Raw genomic sequence first — 19,354 nt, 5'->3', positions numbered from 1 at the left:
TAGGGACTGTTAATACCACACTTTCACCAACAGATAGATCATCTAGACAGATAATCAATAGGAAACATTGGCCTTAAATGACACGCTGACCAGATGGACTTACAGACATATACAGGATATCCATCCAAAAGCAACACAATACACATTCTTCTCAAGTGGCACTGGAACATTCTCCAGGATAGATCATATGTTAGGCCTCAACCAAGTCTTTAAAAAATTAAAAAGACTGAAATCACATCAAGCATCTTTTCTGACCACAAAGCTATGAAACCACAAATCAATTACATGAAGAAAACTGGAAAATTCACATATTTGTGGAGATTAAACAACATGCTACTAAGTAACCAATGGTCAAAGAAGAAATCAAAAGAGAACTCAAATGACCTTGAGACAATGAAAACGGAAATACAATTTATCAAAACTTACAGGATGCAGCAAAAGTAGTTCTAAGAAGGAAGTCCATAGCAATAAATGCCTACATCAAGAAACAAGAAAAATCTCCAAGAATCTAACAAGACACCTGAAGGAACTAGAAAAAGAAGAACAAATGAAGCATAAAGTTAGCAGAAAGAAGGAAATAACAAAGATCAGCACAGAAATAAATGAAGTAGAGACTAAAATGAGAACAGAAAAGATCAATGCATCCAAAAGCTGCTTTTGTTAAAAGATAAACAAAACTGACAAACCTTAGCTAGACTCACCAAGAACAAAGGAGAGAGAACTCAGATAAATATAATCAGAAATTAAAGAGAAGATATTAAAACTGACACCACAGAAACACAAAGGATAATAAGACTACTATGAACAATTATATACCAACAAATTGAACAACCTACAAGGAATGGACAAATTCCTAGAAACATAAACCTTACGAGACTGAGCCATGAAGAAATATCAATAGAAAACTGAACAGACTGACTGCTAATTAGAAGACTGAAATAATAACCAAAAACCTCCCAACAAACAAAAGTTCAGAACCAGATGGCTTCACTGGTGAATTTTACAAAACATTTAAACAATACCAATCCTTCTCAAACTAGTCCCAAAAAAAATCAAAGAGAAGAGCACACTTCCAAACTCATTTTACGGACCAGCATTACCCTGACACCAAAACCAGACAAGGACATTATAAAAAATGATAATTACAGGTGAAAATCCCTGATGAACACAGATTCAAAACTCCTCAACAAAATATTAGCAAACCAACTCAACAATCCATTAAAAGGATCATACACCATGATCAAGTGGGATTTATTCCAGGGCTGCAAGGATGTTTCAACATCCACAAATCAATCAATGGGATATACCACATTAACAAAATGAAAGATAAAAATCTTATGATCATCTTAATAGATGCAGAAAAATCATCTGACAAAATTCCACACCCATTTATGATAAAAAAAAGAAAACTCTCAATGAAATGGGTAAAGAAGGAATGTACCTCAACATAATAAAGGCCATATATGAAAAGCCAACAGCTAACATTATATTCATGGTGAAATACTGAAAGCTTTTCGCCAAAGATCAGGAACAAGGCAAGGATGCCCACTCTAGCCGCTTTTATTCAACAGAGTATTAGAACTCCTACACAGAGCAAGAAAAAGAAAAGGCATCCAAATCAAAAAGGTAAATCAGAAAGTAAAACTGTTACTTTTTGCAGCTGACATGATATTATATAGAGAAAACCCTAAAGACTCCACCAAAACACTGTTAAAACTAAGAAACAAATTCAGTAAAGTTCCAGAATACAAAACCAATAATAGAAAAAAATCTATTGGTTTCTATACACTAATAACAAAATATGAGAAAGAAATTCAGAAAACAATCCCATTTACAATTGCATTAAAAAGAATAAATACCTAGGAGTCAATTTAACCAAGAAGGTGAAAGACCTGTGGACTGAAAACAATCTAAGACATTGATGAAAGAAACTGTAGAAGATGAAGTAATAGAATGGAATGAAATAATATCCCATGTTCACTGACTGGAAAAATTAATATTGTTAAAATGTCCATACTAACCAAAGCAATCTACAGATTCAATGCAATCCCTATCAAAATTCCAATGGAATTTTTCACAGACATAGAAAAAATAATCCTAAGATTCCTATGGAACAAATAGACAAAAATCTTAAGAACAAAGCTAGAGGCATCATGCTCCCTAATTTCAAATCATATTACAAAACTACTGTAATCAGAACAGTATGGTACTGGCATAAAAACAGACACATAGATCAAAGGAACAGAATACAGAATGCAGAAATAAACTCATGAATATATGGTCAGTTATCTTACAACAAAGGTGCCAAGTATATGCAGTGGGAATAGAACAGTCTCTTCAATAAATGGTGTTGGGAAAACTGATCAACCACATGTAAAAACAATGAAACTGGAACACTATCTTACATAACACAAAAGTCAACTAAAAATGACTAAAGAATTGAATGTAAGAACTGAAACCATAAAACTCCTAGAAGAAAACATAGGTGGTAAACTCCTTGACATCTGTCTTGGAGATGACTGTTTGCATTTGACACCAAAAGCAAAGGCAACAAAGGCAAAAATAAACAGTGGGACTACATCAAACTAAAAAGCTTCTGCACAGCAAAAGAAATCATCAACAAAATGAAAAGGCAAGCTGCCAAAAAGGAAAAAATATTCCAAATCATATATCTGATACGGAGTTAATATCCAAAATATATAAAGAACTCATAACACAATAGCAAAAACACACAATCTGATTTTAAAAAATGGGCAGAGAATCTGAATAGACATTTTCCCAAAGAAGACATACAGATGTCCAACAGGCACATGAAAAGATATTCAACATCACTTAATCATCAAGGAAATGCAAATCAAAACCACAGTGAGATATCATCTCACAACAGTTAGAATGGCTATTATCAAAGAGACAAGAGAGAAGTGTTGGAGAGGATGAAGAGAAAAGGGAACCCTAGTGCACAGTCAGTAGGAATGTAAATTGGTGCAGCCACAATGGAAACTGGTATGCAGATTCCTCAAAAAAATTAAAAATAGAACCACCGTATGACCCAGCAATTCCAATTCTACGTATTTATCCAAAGAAAATGAAAACACTAACTCAAAAAGGTATATGCATCCCCATGTTATTGCAGCATGATTTGGAAACAACAGTCAACATGACATGACAGCAGTCAACAACATGACAGCAGTCAACATATGGCAACAACCTAAGTGTTCCTCAATGGATGAATGGATAAAGAAAACGTCACACTCACACACACACACACACACACACGAATATTATATAGCCAAATAAAAGAAGGAAATCTTGCCATTTGCAAAAACATGGTTGGACTCTAATGGCATTACACTAAGTGAAGTAAGTCAGACAGAGAAAGACAAATACCATATGATCTCATTTACATATGAAATCCAAAACAAAAAAACAAAAAAAGAAGTTCACAGATACAAAGAACAGATTGGTGACTGCCAGAGGCAGGGGGTGGGGGGTGGAGGGTGGGCAAAATAGATAAAGGGGGGGGGGGTCAATAGGTACAAACTTCCAGTTATAAAATAAATAACTCATGGGGCTGTAATGTACAGCAAGGTGACTACAGTTAATAATACTGTATTGCATATTTGAAAGTCACTAAGAGAGTAGATCATTTTGCAATATATATAAATATTGAATCATGTTGTATACCTAATACCAATAAATTGCTATATGTCAACTACATTTCCATTTTTTTTTCTTTCACCTGGTAAGGATCACTTTATTAGATCAAGTGAAAGTCTCAGGTGTATTATAAATGAAATTGTAAGAGGAGATGCAGGTTGGAAGAAATGGGCCTTTGCAAACAGATCAACTGAATCAAGCCCAGAAGTCAGTGAATTGCGTACCATCATGTAATAGTGATAGATTTAAAAAATAGCTTTTTTTGAAAAACTATGTGTTAATTGTGTACACAAATAAATAGGAGTAAAACTTAGTTTCCTCCCTCAGGAGATTATAATGTCACTGGGGAAACAAATATATCAAATGGCTATAAAACAAGGCAGAATTAAATAAATGTTTAAAGGAGCAACAAGGTATGCATTGTAAAAATGTAGAGGATAGGGCTATCATTCTCCATTTGAACATTCCAAGGATAATACAAACACAATGACCCAATATAGAACGCACCATTTTTGCCCAAAGCAGTCTACCTCCTACACTCTCTATCTCATTCTATCTTTCCTAAATTCCTTTTTTTAATTTAACTTTATTTTTTTATACAGCAGGCTCTTATTAGTTATCCATTTTATACATATTAGTGTATACATGTCAATCCCAATCTCCCAGTTCATCACAGTACCACCCCCACCCCATCCCCGGCCACCTTCCTCCCTTGGTGTCCATACATTTGTCCTCTACCTCTGTGTCTCAATTTCTGCCCTGCAAACCGGTTCATCTGTACCATTACATTTCAATTAAAAAAAAAAAAGTTTCTATTTCATATGTATCAAACACATATCCTATATATATATGCATATAAAAAGAAATTAATACAATAAACTCCCATATATCCACTGCCCCTGTTTTAAACACTGTTCTTTACCAGGACCTTAGAAGCCCCCTGTTCTCATCCTCTTCCCTCCCCTAAGGTAACTGTTATCCTGACTTCTGACTTCTGTGTTAATCACTCCCTTGCTTTTCAGATTAGTTTTGCCTTTAATACACATATACATACATACATATATAAATATATATATCCCTGAACAATATATTTTTGGTTTTTAAAAACTTAAGAGAAATCACAAACCTAGATACACAAGGGCATGGTACCCCTATAGATGAAGGACAGTAAGGAAGGATAGGGAAAGATAAACTGAACAGTCTCTGTGTCACTGTCCAGTTTCAGCTTTCCAGAAAGCTAAGAGAATTCGTCTCTGGAAAAGTTATGAGTTATGAGGCCAAGTTATGAGGCAAAGACATGAATCCTGGAAAACACAGGTCAACCACAGTCAAGCCTTCTAGCTGGGTAACGCAGGCTAGTATCATTGAACCTAAAACAGAAATACAGATGAGAGAGCAGGCTCTGTTCATCTTTTGTTTCTAAGCTCACTATGGCCACCCACCAGAACTTAGCAGTAGGTCAAAGCAGAATATATCTGAGAGGTGAAACAAGTATCCTCAGCTGAGTCACACTGCAGGGCATGAGGGGAAAGCTGGAACTTCCATAGTACATATTCAAGACAAGCTAAGAACAGATAAATTCTGGATCAAGCTCACCAGAGTATTCTGTCCTCAGGTTAAAAAGACAACCGTGACAGCAAGCACCTTGGTAATTCTGCATTTCTAGGTCCTGATTCACAGCCCTCCAACTGGAGTGGTTGCCCTCTATATACAGTACACAGCCAGCACCTTGGAATCTCCTAAAAGTAGCTCTGGGGATTCCCCTCATCTCCCTCCTTCTTGGATCTCCTGTTTCCTATACCCCACTGTCTTCCTTTTTCTTAATTTACTCTCAATTGGTGTTTCTCATTTCTCATTCTCCAATAGCTTTTTTTTTTTTTTTGGCCATACCACACGCCTTGCAGGACCTTAGTTCTCCAAGCAGGGACCGAACCCACACCCTCGGCAGTGAAAGCAGAGTCCTAATCACTGGACCGCCAGGGAATTCCCTCCAGTAGTTTTTAATAAAGGGGACAAGAGAAGTAAATATTTTCAGACCTTGCATGTCTGAAAATATCTTTATTCCAGTTGGCCATAATTTGGCTGAGTACATACTTCTAAGTTCAAAATCATTTTCCTTCATAATTCTGAAGGCATTGCTCCACTGTTTTCTCATTTCCAGATTGCTGCATAAAAATCCAAAGCCATTCTGATTCCTTATCCTTTATACATAACCTGTTTTTTGCATACTAATTCTTTATACATAACGTGTTTTTTGCATTCTCGAATCATCCCTTTGCCTTCCAGTGTTTCGAAGTTTCCTAATGATGTATCTTAGCATGGGTATATTTTCACTTATTCAGTCAGACACTCAGTAGATACACTCAATCTGAAAACTCTAACCTTCAATTTTGGATAACTTTCTTGAATTATTTATTATTTTCTCCTTCTCATTTCTCCTCTTTTATCTGGATCTTTTTGGTATGGGTACTGAAATTCAGGAATAGTTTGCTAAGTGTTCTCTCTTTTATTTTCCATGTGTCTTTTCACTCTACTTTTTGGGAGATTTCCTGAACATTATCTTACAGTGCTCCTAAAATTTCATTTCTACTATAATATTTTAAATTCTTTTCTTTGTTGTCTGATTATGCCTTTTACAGAATCCTTTTTTTACTTCCACCTCATCTCTTATCTCTCGTATTATATTAATAATGGGGAGAGTTTTCTTTCCTCCTTGCAAAGTTTCTTCCAAGTGCTTTTCCCTGTTTATTTGTTTCAGTTCCCATCTTCCATCTTCAATATAAGAGGCTTTCCTCAAATAACTGGTAATACTTGGGTGTTTGCTTATGATTAAGAGCAGGGGACTAAAAAGCTTATAATTGAACTTGTGGGTGGGGCTTGGTAATTTAGATCTTCAAAGAAATTCATGTCAGGTGTTTTCTCCAGGGCTACTTAGAAACCCCTGAGAACATTTCAATCGCCTATTGGCTACCAGCATTCTATGAACCTAGAAGAGAAATGGAGATGAGGGTGGGAGTGGGGCTGAGGCAACGCCCCCAGATTCAGTATGCATAAATCATTCATTCTTCTATTTCCATCACAGTTATGACTTTTATTTCCCAATATTATTTCCAAATTCTTTGGGATTTGGAAACAAGAAACTGAACTTTCCCAAATCACAAGTTATTCTCTATTTTTCATAAGACTTCACTTATTTTTAAATGAGTGACCATAAAAATACATAATGAATCATTTTTCTGCAATAAGGTTATAATAAATAACGTTTTTTTAAATAATAATGAGTGACCATAAAAATACATAATGAATCATTTTTCTGCAATAAGGTTATAATAAAAGTTTCAAAGGTTTTCTGTTTCTAAAAAAATCCAGTAATAAATCCATGCACACTTATTATGAACCAATATACTGTGGCAAGATTATGTATCAGAAAAACATGTAAAAATGATCTCTATCTGAATTAGTCACGGGATGATAAAAGACTTTAGGAGAGAGTGATATCGTCACAACGGCAGAACAGGAGTTTTCTACTGTCATCTCCCCAAAGAACACCAATTATGATAACCACCCACAGACAAAAGAGCCTTTGTAGAAATCCAGGAGTCCAGGAGAGATGTTCCAGCACACCGTTGAAACAAAAAAGACCAAAACTACCCTGTGAGGAGGGTAAGAGGAAATGTTTGACTTAACATACCATCTCTCCCACAAGGGGGCAGGGCTCAGTGCCAAGAGAGCCCTTCTTGCCCAGTGATTTCTCCTGCAGGGGAACATGAGAACATGTGAGTGCTCGGCTTCACCAGCTGTGTGGGACGCTGCCAATGAGGCCCATTTCTCTGGCCCCTTCCAGAATACTGAGCTGTGAGCTCAGGGCAGTGAGCGGCTAAGAGAAGAACTGCCAGGGGTCAGTAGTGAACACCTCAAAGTGACAGAGATCATACTAACCACTTTGTGGACTCTATTATAGGTCTGCCCATGAGCTGCTGGGAATGCCTCTCCAGTGCATCCCCACAACTGGCTCCTGGGCACCCCCAGCACCCCACATGCCTCACCCATAAACCCTCCCACCCACAGACAGCTCCCTGAATGCTCCCCATGGCAGCAAGAGCAAGCCTTTGCAGATGGCTAGTGAGCATGCCTAGAAAGCCAATTTAGGAGAAACCACAAACTTGAACATTGAGCTCTGGCCTAGGGAAAGCAAAAGGGAGGCTGTCAGCACCCACTGAGCTTTGTAGGACAAAGAGAAGGCATACAAGCTTAAGAATTCTGCCACAAGAGAGTACAAGGAAGGTGGAGCAAGTGTACGCATAGAAGAGGTATGAGAAAGCCTCAGAATCCCTAATGGGTGACAGAAGGTATTTCTTTCTAAAAGCCACTCAGTAAAGACTGGAGGAGGTGACTGCTTCTTCAAATGTGAAGACACAATGCAAGATTTCAAGGAATATGAAAACTCAAGAAAATGTAACAACACAAAAGAAACAATATTTTCTAGTAGCCAAACCCAAAGAAATGGAGAACAGCAATTTACACAATAAGAATTCAAAGTAGTTGTTTTAAGGAAGTTCAGGGAGCTACAAGAAAACACAGAAAGACAATTCAATAAAATCAGGAAACAAAACTTTTTTTAAAAGAAGACAAGTTTAATAGAATGACAGAAATTAAAAAGAACCAAACAAATTCTGGAGCTGAAGAATACAATGAATGAAATGAAAAATACAACAGAGAACATCAAAAAAATGAATCAAGCAGAATGAATCTGTGAAGTAGAAGGCAGGACTGTTTAAATTATCCATTCAGAGAAGAACACAGAAAAAGAATGTAAAAGAATAAGGAAAGCCTATATGAACTATGGGACACCATTAGGAGAAATAATCTATGTACTACTGCAGTCCCAGAAGGCGAAAAGAGGGAGAAAGGGCAGAAAGCTTATTTAAAGAAATAATGCCTGAGAATTTCACAAATCTGAGGAGAGATTTGGACGTCCAAGTTCATGAAACTCACAGTTCCCCAAAAAGATTCAATCCTAAATGTCTTTCTCCAAAACACATTTCAAAACTGTCTAAAATTCAAAGACAAAGAATTTTAAAAGCAGTAAGAGGAAAAAAAATCCTCACTTATGAGGGAATTCCCATAAAAAAATCAGTGGATTTCTCAACAGAAACCTACAGGCCAGGATAGGGGGTAAGATATACCCCAAGTACAAGTACTGAAAGAACAAAAAACTTCCCATCAAGAATATTACCTGGCAGGGACTTCCCTGGTAGTGCAGCAGTTAAGAATCCACCTGCCAATGCAGGGGACACGGGTTCGATCCCTGGTGCAGGAAGATCTCACATGCCGCGGAGCAACTAAGCCAGTGTGCCACAACTACTGAGCCTGTGCTCTAGAGCCCGCGAGCCACAACTACTGAAGCCCGTGCACCTAGAGCCTATGCTCCACAACAAGGGAAGCCACTGCAATGAGAAGCCCATGCACCGCAACGAAGAGTAGCCCCCGCTCGCCGCAACTAGAGAAAGCCTGCACAAAGCAACGAAGACCCAACACAGCCAAAAATTAAAAACAAACAAACAAAATTACCTAGCAAAGTTGTCCTTCAGAAATGAAAGAAAGATTAAGATGCTCCCAGGCAAACAAAAGCTGGAGTTCATCACCACCATACCTGCCTTACAAAAACTGCTGAAAGGAGTTCTACAAGCTGAAATTAAAGGATGCTAATTAGTAACATGAAAATATACAACAGACTGGTAAAGTAAGTATATAACCAAATTCAGAATATTTTAATACTGTAATATGTTGGTGTTTTAACCACTTAACTCCATATATAAAGGGCAAAAGTATGAAAAATAACTATAGCTACCATCAGTTACTTGTAAACTAGTTATAAATTCTGACATCAAAAACATAAATGATGGAGAGATAAAATGGTCATTTTTGTATGTATTCAAAGTTAAACTGTTAACAGTGTAAATTAAACTGTTATATCTACAGATGTTGTATATAAGCCTAATATTAACAAAGGAAGAAAACCCTGCAGTAGGTAAAGAAAAGATAAAGAGAAGGGAATCAAGCTATGGAAAATCATCAATTTACAAAGGAAGACAGCAGGAGAAGATAGGAACAAGGAAACTAGAAAACAGCCAGAAAACAGTAAGACAGCATTAATAAGTCCCTACCTATCAATAATTACTTAATGTAAACGGATTAAATTTTCCAATCAAAAGGTGCAGAGTGGCTGCACAAATAAAAAACAAGACCCAACTGTGTGACGCATGTAAGAGACAAACTTCAGCTTTAGGTACACACATAGTCTCAAAATGAAGGGACAGAAGGGATAGTCCACACAAATGGAAACCAAAAGAGAGCACAAGTAGCTGTATTTATTTCAGAGAAGACAGACTTTATCCCAAAAGTTGAAAAAAGAGACAAAGATTATTACTATATAATGACAAAGGGGTCAATTCACCAAGAGGACAGAGCAACGATATGTGTGTTTGTGTGTGTATGCACATCTAACAATGGAGCAACTACATATCTTAAGCACATACAAAGGGAGAAAGACAACAGTGCAATAACAGTAGGGGACTTTGGCGCCCCACTTAAATGGATAGATCACCAAGACAGAAAACCAGTATACAGAACATCCCACCCCCAAAGCAGCAGAATACACATTCCCAAGCATACACAAAACATACTCCAACTCAGATCATACATGCAGTCAACAAAACAAATCTTATTCAGCAAATTTAAAAACCTGAAATCATACCAAGTACCTTTTTCTGACCTAGATGGTATGGAACTAGAAATCATTAATAGGAGGAAAACTGGAAAATTCAAAAATGTGTGAAAATTAAACAACACATCCCTGAACAACCAATGGATTAAAGGAGGAATCAAAAAGAAAATTTTAAAAATCTTGAAACAAATGAAAAAGAAAACACAACATACCAAAATGCATGGGATGCAACAAATGCAGTTTTAAGAGGGAAGTTTATAGCTCTAAATGCCTATATTAAGAAAAAGAAAGATCTCAAATAAATCACCTAAACTTACACCTCAGGAAACTAGAAAGAGAAGATCAAACTAAGCCCAAAGTTAGCAGAAGGGAAGCAATAACAATGATGAGAGCAGTAATAAGTAAAATTGAGACCAGAAAAATAACAGAAAAATCAACAAAACTAAGAGCTGGTTTTTGATAAAATAAACAAAATTCAAAATCAAGAGGTAAGTGTTGATAAGAATGTGGAAAAGGGAACCCTTGTGTATTTTGGGTAGTAACGTAAATCGGCAGAGCACTATGGAAAACAGTGTTGAGATTCCTCAAAATATTAAAAATAAAACTGCCATATGATTCAGCAATCCCACTTCTGGGTATACTTCCAAAGGAGATGAAATCACTGTGTCAAGAGATACCCATACTCCCCATGTTCATTACAGCATTATTCACAATACTGGGGACATGGAAATAACCGAAATAGATGAATGGATAAAAAACGGATATATAGGGCTTCCCTGGTGGCGCAGTGGTTTAGAGTCCGCCTGCCGATGCAGGGGACACGGGTTCGTGCCCCGGTCTGGGAAGATCCCACATGCCACGGAGCGGCTGGGCCCGTGAGCCATGGCCGCTGAGCCTGCGCGTCCAGAGCCAGGGCTCCGCAACGGAGAGGCCACAACCGTGAGAGGCCCGCATACCGCCAAAAAAAACCCAGATATATACACATACACTAGAATATTATTCAGTCATTAAAAAAAAATGAAGGAAATTCTATTTGGGACATCAACGGACCTTGAGAGCACTATTTGTTGAAATGAGTTAGAGAAAAACATTTACTGTATGGTATCACTTATATGTGGAACCTATAAAGCCAAACTCATAGAAACAGACAATGGTGTTTGCCAGGGGCTGGGGATTGGGGAAATGAGAAGATACTGGCCAAGAGGTACAAATTTCCAATTATAAGATGAATAAATTCTGGGGATCTAACGTACAGCATAGTGACTACAGTCAATACTGTGTTATATACTTTAAAGTTGCTAAAAGAGTAGATCTTAAATGTTCTCACCACACGCCCACACAAATGCTAATTATGTGAGGTGACAGAGGTATTAACTAACCCTACTGTAGCAATCATTTCGAAATACACGTGTTCCAAATCATCACGTTGTACATTTTTTTTTTTTTTATTTTGGAGTATAGTTAACAATGTTGTGCTAGTTTCAGGAGTACAGCAAAGTGATTCAGTTATACATATACATGTAACTATCCTTTTTCAAATTCTTTTCCCATTTAGGTTATTACAGAATATTAAACAGAGTTCCCTGTGCTATACAGTAAGTCCTTGTTGGTTATCTATTTTAAATAAAGCAGTGTGTACCTGTCAATCCCAAACTCCCAATCTATTCTATACCTCCCCCCGCCACCCTTCTCCCCAGTAACCATTCTCTAACTCTGAGAGTCCGTTTTATAGGTAAGTTCATTTGTATCACTTTTTTTTTTAGATTCCACATATAAGTGATATCATATGGTATTTGGCTTTCTCTGTCTGACTTACTTCACTTAATATGATAATCTCCAGGTCCATCCATGTTGCTACAAATGGCATCACGTTGTACATCTTAAACTTGCATGTTATACATCGATTATACCTCAAGAAATCTGAGGGGAAAAAAAGACCTTATAAAAGAAACATTAATACAAAATAAATCCCAAATAAAAATACTTGTAAAAGTTGAAGTACTATAAATATTTAGAAGTTATCATTCTAAAAATGAAATTTTTTAATCATGTGCTGTTCAATAGTCTTTCATAACAAATATTCCAGATGCAGAAAAATTTCATTCATTTGTGTTGACATTGGTCAAATTCAGAGTGTATCAAAAAGCATCCCTCAAGTTGAGTGTTAGGGTACACATTGCTTCATATAAACTATTTTTTTTTTTTTTTACAACAAACTATTTTGTCTGCTTACTCTGGTTTTGGTTTTGCTTTGAAATATTGCTTTTACTATTTCAGCTTTTAGATTAAGTTCTCATTTCATATTGGAGTATTCCACAAAAACTTTCAAACCTTCTTTTCAATTCCTCTGTTATTTCCAAAAAAAAAAAAAAAAAAAAAACCCACAGTCTATCAGTGAATATGCTGAACTTGAAAACACCAACAAACATTATTGGGTAATATTTATATATACAACATTGAGATCTCATAGCAAGGTTAACAGTACTACGCAGAACATTATATTGTAACTGCCAGTTTACAGATTTATTTTGCTCCCAAATTTGTTATTTCTTGGGACACCACTCATAGGATTTATAATGCATATAAACTTATTTTACTTGTAAGAATACCTGTTAGCAGCAGGTAGAGCATGAAAACATATTTATAAGATGGCAACAACTATGAGTAAGACCAACTGATTAAACCATGATGCTTTTCTCCCAGATGTTTCTGTCTCAGTTCCTAGACCTTTACTTTCTACTCAGTGTCAGCATGCCCCTTTCTTGCTTTCCACTTGATGCCAGTGGAACTCTCAGAACCAATGGTATCCAATAATATGTTAAGCTTTAATTCTTGGGAAATTTTTAAATCCTTTTTTATTTTCCTGACTTTTTAAATGACTTTCCTCAGGATTTGAGATTCGAATAAACATAAAATTTCCTGAGAAATTCTAGGAATGCCTTCCCATAAGGAAATGCTACTCTATCCAGAGATCATTGCTTTGAGCCTCAGCATCTGTCCCAAGGTGAACAGCATCCATTGGGAGTTACTAATCAGCAATATTCACCCAGTCTTCCTAATTTTATCTCCCTCGTATCCCAATTTCCAGGAATACCTGGCACTGCCCAGTTCTTGAGCTTCTTGAGGATTTACAGGGTAAATATAATTAGTTTCAGTTTTTCCTTCTGCCAATTTACGGGTCATGATTCTTGGGGGTCGAGATAAATTTCCATTCACTCTTGCTTGGGCTTTTCAGTTTTTCAAATTGTATTGTTCTTATCTCCTTTCCTAACGTTCTGTCCTTTGGATCTTTACTAGTTTTAGTGGGGTTTCAATAGGGAGCAAGATCAGAAGTCAATCTACCATCTGAATCCAACAGGAATCTTCATCTTTAACAAGTATCTTAAGTGACTGTGTTGCAGATAGTCTCAAAACACACTTTCAAACACTAAACTAGAAGACAGTCAGTAGAAAGTGCCCAGAAGAGTGAAAACACTGAGAAATACTTGAAGAAGCTGAGAAGGTTTATCAAGGGGAATATGCTGGGAGCTACAACAGCTACTTCAACAGCTAAAGAGCTAATGGCGGAAGAGAAGTTAGGCTTGTTCTCTATGCCTCCAAGGAAAGCTAGAACCAGTGTGGGAAAACTGCAAACCAGAGATCTGGTACAAGATAGAGAAGGACTTCTTAACAGACAAAACTATCCCAAAAAGGAATGAACTGCCCTGGGAAGCAAGAAACTCAAGAACAGGCTGCACAACTATCACTTATTCGGGATGCCACCAATAGCATCTAAGCCCCAGATGGTGGTGTGGTCCAACTGGTTGCTGAGGCAAGACTCACACACGTGAAAAACAAAGAATGCATAATTAAACGCTAGAAGGATGAAATTACAAAAATAGAGTCATTTTAGACACACTGAGTGAAAGCTCTCAAATACAAAGGATTAGTCACACTTGGAATATAACAGGTAATGGCTGCCTGGTCCTAAATTTCCTTTTCTTAGTCAGAATGTAAATTTTTTTTTCCACACAGAATCTGAACTGAGATGTGCATTTATCCCTAGATTTATGTTGAGGTGTTGAAAAGTGACAAAGCGATGAGTTCTTGACTGCTATGAAAATGTCCCCATGAGCCACAAACTTTAATTACTAAGCCATCATTTCTTTACCTAAAATGCATGTTGGCTTAAAAACAGGTCTCCCTGTTCTATTCTCCTCCCCTCCTCCAATCAAGGAATAAAGAGAGGACGGAGCACAGTGAACAAGGGAACTGGCATGATGTGAGGCTGTAGCAGTAAGCAGAGAGGCCAGATCAGGGGGTGGGGCTGGAAGGGAGGATTGTTGTGGATCAAGTTAAATATTTCAGGTTTATTCTAAGTATAAAGGTAAACCATAGAAGAGTTTCAAGCAGGAGTTTGACGTGATCAGATTTTATATTTTTTAGAATATCTTTTGTGTGAAAAATAAAGTATTAACACATTTGGGCATACCAATTAGAAAGCAATATCCAGGTGAGAGAGAAAGGTTGTGTGGACTAGGATGACAGAGGTAGAGATGAAGTAACCAGGTTTGAGAAATTCTACCTGAGAGGCAGAAATAAGAGAATGCTGAGAGGTCTTAAAGATGATCCCAAGTACCCTGCATGAGCATCTGGATAAATGGTGGACCCAGTGCCCAGGGAAGTATATACTGTCAGATGTAAACTGATGGAAGTGTAAGGAGAAAGGGAATCCCTTTTCGAGTGGATTAGGTTTGAAAACCTGTGAGTCACCTAAGTGTGAATGTCTCACAAGCTCCACTTCATCATTTCTCACTGAGTATCTCCATTAAAGCTTCAAACTCAGGATGCTGGCAATCAAAATCTGTTTCTTCTGCATCTGCTCCATCTGCTGATTAATCAATGCCACCAGCTGTGAGGGATGTTACAGATGGGGTTCCTACCTGTGACAGAGAAGGTTGAAATATAAAACACCTGAGGTCTCACTGATACGACTGATTCTGTGACTCACAGATTCATCCATAACACTGGAGTTATTCTTGCCACAAAGGTTAACCTCAAAGTTAACTCCTACCTCTGCAAACATTTAAAACTATTTGAAAACAAATATGAAAGAATTAAAGGATGATTTTATCCACAGACTGCTTTGCTAGAAATAAGACAGACTTTGGAACTGATCCAAAGAAAACAGATTCCAGAGTTAAATGTTAATTCTTAATTAACTGTCCTGTTTTCCTGAAGTAAAAACTTAATTATTGATATTTTCCTGCAGACGATCTTTACGTCCTATTATAGCACAACACTGCCACCTTCTGGAAGGAATCACGAGGAAAATGTTTTTATTCCTAATCAAGTTTGTGAGAAAGTCTGCAAGTTTCTGAAAGAAAATGAAAAGGAATTATGTTTATTTTATCCTTTTTAGCCCCATCACATTTGGATAAAAATCACTGGTAAAGAGAAAAAAAAAGGGACACAACCTTACTGTTTCCCTAAATAAAAAGCACAAAATGACATTTACTTTTTTGGTTTTGCTTACCTGGGTGAGGGAAAGGCGATGGTGAAGAGATAGCACACGGTAGTTTTTGAGGTGAGGTATACCTTGGTTATAGTTGCCGTTACACAAATCTATACATGTATTAAAATTTACAGAACTAAGGGGCTTCCTGGTGGCACAGTGGTTAAGAATCCATCTGCCAACGCAGGGGACACAGGTTCAAGCCCTGATCCAGGAAGATCCCACATGCGGCCAAGCAACTAAGCCCGTGAGCCACAACTACTGAGCCTGTGCTCTACAGCCCACGAGCCACAACTACTGAGCCCACGTGCCACAACTACTGAAGCCCACGCGCCTAGAGCCCGTGCTCTGCAACAAGAGAAGCCACCGCAATGAGAAGCCTGTGCACCACAACGAAGAGTAGCCCCCGCTCGCCGCAACTAAAAGCCTGCGTGCAGCCGCGAAGACCCAACACAGGCAAAACTAAAGTAAAATAAATTTATTAAAAAAATAAAAATTCACAGAACTAAACCAAAAGGTGAAACAGTCAATTTTACTATATGATAATTTTTAAAAGACAGATGCAGACTAAGAGAATAAAAATAGTGCCATATGTTTATAGAAAGGAGAAAAAATCATAAAGTTAAAATGCAAAAGTATTCACATAAAATTCAGCAGTTTTGCCGTTTATAGACCAAAGGCCTGTGGCCCAAATAAAATTTGAAAGGTCCTAATCTAACATAAGCATGTTGAAATATTTAAATATGGACCTGGAAGTGTTTCTAAAGGCTACTGACATACACTAGAAGTAAATCACTTTGTCCCTAGTATCGAAAAGTCTAATGAAAGGTAACAATCTATTACCAAAAACTAGGAATTAATATTCACCTTTGTCTGGTAACCTCAAAAAAAAAAGTCTTACAAAGGCATTTTTATGGGATTGTGTTTTGTCTTACTCAAAGAGCTGAGGCATAAACAGGCCAAGGCGGGTACTCAGCATCTATGTAGCTTGGTATTTGCTGGATGCTAGGGAAATCACATACAAATCCAAGTTATATTCAAGTTCCAAGAGTCTGGAGCATCCAAACGCATTTGGGGACCTTTCTAGTGCATCTGTAGATGCCAAATGCCATAAGGTGCCAAGAGCCCACAAGATGGATGATCAGGTGAGAGCCCAGATGACAAATGGACCCAAACTGAGAGCAAAAGTCACATTAACATATTTGTTCCTTCCATCTCTCCTGATAATACGCTTGCTGTTTATCATGGGGTGTGGGCTGTAACAGTGATGAGGAAATACTAAACAGGAGTTTATGAAAGATGTTGCAAATGAGGGGAAGGGGAAGAGGGAGGGTCTGGCAGGCATGAGATCTTAGTTTTCTAAGATCTGGTTGAGTTATACTGCTGTCTATCTACACTTCCCCATTTATCTCAGGGAGGCCAGTTACTGAGAGGGATCCCCGTACCCAAAACAACTTACACTTCCAACATCAGGGGAATCGTTGAAAAAATGCTTGTACAGTAGCAACAGAATAATAGTGGCCATTTCCCATCCTTCACTAGTTAATGACATGGATACCTTTGCACCGGCGGAGGTGAACTTGCTTGTCAGAAACAGCAGTATTCACATCATACCTGAGTAACTGCCAGAGTATCCAACTAAAGCAGCAGAAGGGTGACAGAACAATCCAGAACTTTGCAACAAGTATGCAAACTCACCTCCATCTTACCATCTGCCATGATGAGTAATTTGCCCAAAAAGACTGAATACACAGAGTTAACAAAACAAAAAAAACGAGGAGCTTAGATCATAAAGAAGTTCAGGATTTGGGAACCTATCCAGATAAACCTGTTATTTAATCTGAATTCTAGTACATAATTTTAAAACTCCAAGATCTCCAAGTCCTAAGACAAAAACCCCTACATCCCTTCAACTGGGAGATGGCTCTTTGAATTTATAGTTTTAGAAAGGTAAATGTGGTAATTAATACTTGCCTAAATTACACATTTTATTTAAATCTCATATTTTATGTGAATGACAAAAAACACTGAAGCATATGAATGTTCCTCAAAATATTAAACAGAGAATTACCCTATGACCCAGCAATTCCACTTACGGTACACACTCAAAAGAGCTCAAAGAGATAATTGTACCAATGTTCACAGAAGCACTAGTCATACTAGCCAAAAGATGTAAACAACCCAAATGTCTATGAACTAATGAATGGATAAACAAAATATGATATATGCATACAATGGAATATTATTTACCCTTAAAAAGGAAGAAAATTCTGCAATATGCTACAATATGGATGAACCTTAAAGACATTATACAAAATGAAATAAATCAGACACAAAAGGACAAATATTTTATGATTCCAGAGGCAAAAGGTAGAATGGTGGTTACAAGGGGCTGGAGAGAGGGGGGAACGGGGAGTTATTATTTAACAGGTATACAGGGTTTCGGTTTAGGAAAATGAAAGTTCTGGAGAGGATGGTGGTGACAGTTGCACAACAACGTGAATGTACTTAATGTCAATGAATTGTACACTTAAAATGGTTAGAATGCTAAGTTTCATGTTCTGTACATTTTACCACAATTTAAAAAAAAACAAACACTAGAGCAAGAAACACAGAGTCCTCCTAACAAATCAGGCCATAGGGAAACAATGAAGCCCTAGATATTGCATGTGAAATAGAAATGAAAATTTTCTAAGGAGCTACAGTATATAGCTCTCCTCGGTTACTCAAAATGTTCAGAGACCCTAAAAATACCTGAATTACTACTACCTTTAAACCAATGAAATGAGAAAAACAAACACTAAAATAACGTTAACAGGATTTTATAAAACTACTGTTCCCAGCATGCCCCAATCAATACAGAACCAGCAGTTACATTCAAGCTCTGCACACATAAAATCTTCAAATAAACTTCTGCTGGCATGTAATAAGTACCTACTATTTGATGACCAACTGTACAATACAGCTCTCACAAATCTAATGCAGTAGACTAAACATGACGAGGAGAATAAGGAAATAACTTCCAGGAGTCCGTTTGAAATAGAAAATTAAATGAACCAATAAAGCTGAAGCAGATTTTAGCATATTTTTCAAGGCAGAGAGAGAGGGAGGCACAAGTGTCCGAAACAGTGAATGCTCTATAGGCACACCTTGGAGATACTGTGGGTTCGGCTCCAGAACACAACAACAAAGCGAATATTGCAATAAAGGGAGTCACACAAATTTTTTGGTTTCCCAGTGCCTATAAAAGTTATGTTTACGGCTTCCCTGGTGGCGCAGTGGTTGAGAGTCCGCCTGCAGATGCAGGGGACGCGGGTTCGTGCCCCGGTCCGGGAAGATCCCACATGCCGCGGAGCACCTAGGCCCGTGAGCCATGGCCGCTGAACCTGCGCGTCCGGAGCCTGTGCTCTGCAAAGGGAGAGGCCACAACAGTGAGAGGCCCGCGTACCGCAAAAAAAAAAAAAAAAGTTATGTTT

At 37.6% G+C, this 19,354-nt stretch overlaps 1 protein-coding gene across 7 annotated transcripts in view; it reads right to left on the bottom strand.

The window, feature by feature from the left end:
- The window catches only part of COA1 (cytochrome c oxidase assembly factor 1), an 85,875-nt gene that overhangs the window by 61,663 nt on the left and 4,858 nt on the right, over window positions 1–19,354 (bottom strand). For 2 of the 7 annotated variants that reach the window (XM_079931830.1, XM_079931831.1), the window contains exon 1: window positions 12,201–12,253. The exons of 3 other annotated variants lie outside the window; for them this stretch is intronic. The gene's annotated coding sequence lies outside the window, so the exon portion shown is untranslated. Of the gene's footprint in view, window positions 1–12,200; window positions 12,267–19,354 lie in introns of those variants that run through there. 2 more of the 7 variants (XM_079931828.1, XM_079931827.1) reach the window with 2 other exon arrangements.

Source organism: Stenella coeruleoalba (assembly GCF_951394435.1).
Source record: "Stenella coeruleoalba genome assembly, chromosome: 9".
NCBI lineage: Eukaryota > Metazoa > Chordata > Mammalia > Artiodactyla > Delphinidae > Stenella > Stenella coeruleoalba.
The sequence above is the reverse complement of the archived record's forward strand: the minus strand, read 5'-3'. Positions and strand labels throughout refer to the sequence as shown.